This window comes from Nanorana parkeri, unplaced genomic scaffold (genome assembly GCF_000935625.1).
Source record: "Nanorana parkeri isolate BGI_ZX_2015 unplaced genomic scaffold, ASM93562v1 scaffold141, whole genome shotgun sequence".
NCBI lineage: Eukaryota > Metazoa > Chordata > Amphibia > Anura > Dicroglossidae > Nanorana > Nanorana parkeri.
Window position 1 is genome coordinate 561956 of NW_017306409.1, and position 5051 is coordinate 567006.

The 5051-nt window shown below is 38.2% G+C and overlaps 1 protein-coding gene across 1 annotated transcript in view; it reads right to left on the bottom strand.

The window, feature by feature from the left end:
• Positions 1-4706, bottom strand: part of SLA2 (Src like adaptor 2) — a 25225-nt gene extending 20519 nt beyond the window's left edge. The window contains exon 1 of the mRNA XM_018554094.1: positions 4606-4706. The gene's annotated coding sequence lies outside the window, so the exon portion shown is untranslated. The remainder of the gene's footprint in view (positions 1-4605) is intronic.
• Between the last annotated feature and the right edge of the window lie 345 nt (positions 4707-5051).

The window sequence follows — 5051 nt, forward strand, 5'->3', positions numbered from 1 at the left end:
TATATACAGTATATACAGTATATACACCCCTCAAAATCATTGGATTCAGATGTTCCACGAAATTTCCTTGCTACTAAATATTCCACGGTCAACGGTTAGTGGTATTATAACAAAGTGGAAGCAACTATAAACAACAGTAACTCAGCCACGAAGTGGTAGGCCACGTAAAATGACAGAGCGGGGTCAGCGAATGCTGAAGCGCACAGTGCGCAGAAGTCGCCAACTGTCTGCAGAGTCAATAGCTACAGACCTCCAAACGTCGTGTGGCCTTCAGATTGGCACAACAACAGTGCGTAGAGAGCTTCATGGAATGGGTTTCCATGGCCAAGCAGCTGCATCCAAGCCTTACATCACCAAGTACAATGCAAAGTGTCGGATGCCGTGGTGTAAATTTGCGCGTTCATTGGTTCACACTTTCATATGGATTGTTTTATAGTTGGTAACGGCAATCTGGCATCTGACATCTGCCCAAGTGACCCTTTTTTTAATCTTAAAGGGAACACAGTAGATGTAGGCATTGAAGCACCATTTAAACGAGAACAGGTACAACTTTATTCCATTAGGGTCAGGGAGACATTCAAGGAGCTAGCCCTAGTCAACACGTTTCCGGGGTCCAGAACACACCACCTGTATTCTGTTGTGACGAGGGTACTTTAATATAGTTAGCATCTGGTTTGGTAGCAACCCGTAATCTTAAACGGTCAGTCCACTTAAAACTGGCATTCCTGTTTTTGGCAGATACCGGAGAGTTAAATTATCTGAAATTTCTTCTATCTCTCTGGGACTCTATTAATGAGGCCCGTGTGTTGAGTTCTGTACACCCGCTGTGCCCATTTTTAAGGGCTCCTACCATCCCTCTTGGATTTGTATATAATTTGGACAATGTAACAAGAGGAACTGATATACACAACGATCCTAGTAAATCAGCTAACATCCCGCATTATAAATATATAGAATATAGAGGCACAAAGGTATTCCTTACAAATTCACCAATTTAATTTCTATGATTTACAGGCAATAGGTTGCAGACAATACAATAAATTAAATTTCTGTAACCTATTGCAGTCAGTTATACGTATAGTCTTGTGAATAGGCCTAGTTCACACACAGCCTCTTTAGTCCCACTATGCATGGCATACTAAGAACAAATATGGGACTGTTCCATTGTATTCTAAGCGACAGTTAAACATTGTTATTATTATTATTTTTTTTATAATAATGATAATAAAAATAATAACAATAATAATAATACTATTTATTATTATTATTATTATTATATTTTGTGGCTGCAATAAGCTGAAAGTTAATTGGCTGCTTGGGTTTTTAGCAACTTGTACGGCCTTGTTACATTTATCGTACCTTATATAATTTCCTAAAGTGTAGGCATTCACAATTTTGTCATTTGCCCTGTTACACTATTTTGGCAAACTCTGACTCTCAGATACTTGCTAGCTTTGCAACATGCTTTCCAACAATGCCACACATTTGTTTCCATTTTATACATGCAAGGGATACGCAAATCTTTGCCGTTCCTGGCAGACAATTGGCCCATCTGTGGCCTGTATATGAAGTACACAGTTCTCGGTACAGTTAAGTGTGACCGCTACAGAACATGATTGTTTGTGCAAAGATTACATTACATTACAATACACACAAAAAATCAGCTCCTCTATCAACGCCTCTGAAATAAATGGTTTCTGTTTGGGTCACAGCAAGCAACGAGACTCAAAGCCCTGCCAGAAAATGACAGACGACTGAATGCAAGAAACAAGCTTATTGTTGGGCATCACAGACAGTTGTTATTTCACCCAGTTTAGGGAATAGGGCCTTCAATGGTCAGCCACAGCGTTCTACCATAGAGGAGAAACATGTACACTTAGATGTAACACATTTCTGTCCGTACACAGCAAAGTGTTTTGCATATCACAAGTTAATTCTATGGAATGAATGAGCACTGATATAAGTCCATAATCTTGTAGAAATCTTCCAGAAAGTTGGAACTTGCTCCAGAAAATGATCAACTCCCCAAAAAGTAGAACAGGTAGAACCAGGTCAACCAGGTAAAACCAGGTCAAGTTTCAGACAAGAGTAGACCTTAATGGAAGTATACTGAAGCAGACTCGCTGCAGTTATTTAAATAAAATCTACTGGGTTGCTTAGAAACCATATTGTACACTTTTAGGGGTACTGACAATCAATAAACAAAGTACGAGGGGTGCTAAATATCAATTGACACACACAAGGAGGTTCCCACTAAAATCCTGTTGCTCTATAGGGCCACAAGGTAAAACTTGAGGGCCATGTTTGGTCCTTCTGTGAAAGTCTGTAGAACTGGTGGAAGAAAGCTTGCAAGCATAAAAATATTTGGGGAAAAAACTGATCTGCAAAACAAGGAAAGGTCCTTTATATGGAAATGTATATACTGTAGGTCAGTGATGGACAAATCCCGGGAACCAGGTAGCCAATGCTCCTTAAAACTTACAGCTGGTGTCCAACTTTTGAGATTTTCTCTAATTGTTGTCAATGGAGCCCCTAAACAAAAAATCCCGCTGACTCCAGGATTGACTCCTGAATTCCGTATTAATTTGCCTGGTGTTGGCATTCTATATAAAGCAAAAATATTTTGAGACAAATATGAGAACTCACGGGCACGCTCGATGCATGGTCAATTGTCATAGTAGGCAGTTAACAATCCTTTTGTCATCAAATGATCTTGCCATGTTTGACCACCATAACATTAACAGTCTAATTCAATTTTCGTTCACAAATTCCAATGATGATGGTAAAAGTTGCCCCATCGATGGTGACTGTTGCACTTTGCGGGTCTTGATGTGCATTCATAAGACCTGCTAGCCAGTGCACTGCTACAAACAGACAGCTGAAGGTGTCGGTCACTGTTTAACAAATACGGGTTCTCACACCAGGAATATTGGTATAATAAGGTTTCAGTTAAGGCTCAAAAAGTCATTACAGAACCCTGGCACTTGCAAAATGGATGTGTCCAGCCGTGGTTTGTGAGATTGATAAAAACCCAGTATCCATTTGAGAACTTTGACCAATGAAATATAATGATGGTTCATGTGTCACTGGGACATGCCATAATGTACTGGCTGATGGTATGTGCTTGGGATAAACAAAGGTCTATACCTGGGATAAATATAGATCTATACTCAAACAAAAAGGTTTAAAAAAAACAAACAAAAAATATAAATATAGATCTATACTTAGAAAAAAGGTTAACAAACAAAAAATATTCAAAATGGGATAAACATATATATAAATATTTTGAAAAATGGTCAAACAAACAAACCCCAAATGATCAAAAAAGGGGCAGACTTGATGGACCACTTGGTCTTTTTTCTTGCATCACATTTTAAGTTTCTATGTGCAGAATTCTTAAAAACAAGCTTGTTCTCCTTTTCTCCTTACAAAGTTTCGAACACTTCCGCTTGTAGCTACAAGCGCGACTGACGAATGCAGACGCGGATCGCCATTCCCATGTGATGACCTACTTGGCGCAGTCCTTGCCTGATCAACGCAAGGCATGCTAAAATTGTCAGCATAGCTTGCTTGGTTCATTCCATGTCCGTCTTCTGCCATTTGGTAGGGTTTGGCAAGGTAATGAGATCATTAGCTTTGTCATAAAAGTAGAAATTGAATGTATTTAAAAACACAGCACGTCTACGTACAAATTCAAATTTAATTCCTAGATAACGGCAGACAGCTAAAGAAAGGTTTCAAGGCTGCAAGTAGAATGTGGACATTCTGACTGGGCACAGTGAATACCTCCTGAATAGGCATAACAGAACAAGACTGTCAACGAACACCACTTAGAAACATCTTAAATATGTAATAAATCCATCACATAAGGTAGTTATAATGTGAACTGCAGAAAATCCTACCCTTCAAGGGTGTTCCATATACCAAAAACATATAGAACAGCAAGCAAAAATTAACTTAAGGTTTTTACTGAAATTAAATTAATTACATTAAAGACTTTTAAGGTGCAACATTCATCTTGAGGCTCAGATATTTACAAAAATAATTATTTTATTGATACAGGCCCGTCAATTCTGATTATATTTATTTAATTGATATGATTTATTTTATTGTTACAGGAACGTCAATTCTGATTATATTTATTTAATTGATAATATTTATTTTATTGATACAGGCCCGTCAATTCTGATTATGTCCTACTGGTTGACCACTCATAATTTCTCTATTCCAAATAAAGATTTCCAATATATCGAACAATGGTTCTGCTTCATTCATTCATTGTTGTTCTGTATATTGGAAACCTTTAGGATTTGAGAAATTATATTTGGTTGAGCACTGTACTCCAGTAGGACATCATCAGAAGTGATGGGGATTTGAATGCTGGATTCACATGTAATTTTTTTAATAGATTTCCAATTTTCTATCAATAAAACTGAAGCAATAAAGGTATTTGAGCTTCAATATGATTGTTGTAGCCTAAATTATCCTATTAGTTGCACATAAGCAGAGTTACAGTTTAAGAACATGAAGACCCCAGCTATTTTTGGGTAAGTAATACATTTGATTCATACGACATAATCTCTATAGAAGAAGAATAAAACTTACTTTGTTAGCATGTTTTCATCAGCTGAGAATGAAGACTGAATACACCTGCCAGTGAGAGAGTTTAGAGGAAGTTTCCAGTGTGAGTTTGTTGATGAGTAGCCTATGCTGTCACGTCAAGAGGCAGCCGAGTATGAGAAGTAGGATGTGACTTGTAGCAATAATCAGCCAGCTCTGTGCGATGACATCACTCCCAAAATTCTAAGGGTAGACCTGAGCATGTAGGAGTGCCTGAAACTGCACCAGACTACTGACTTGTGTAATGGATGGTATGGGGTAAGATCGCTGCACCCGTAGGTCATGGAAAGTACATTTTGTTTTTGTGACTTTTTGAAATAAAAGAATGCAGAGGCCCAGGCGAAGGTTTTTGTAGCATGGATTTCTCCATTGATGTCACAAAACCCAGACCACAATCTCCATACTCCTGCCTGCCTGCAGTATCTACAGGC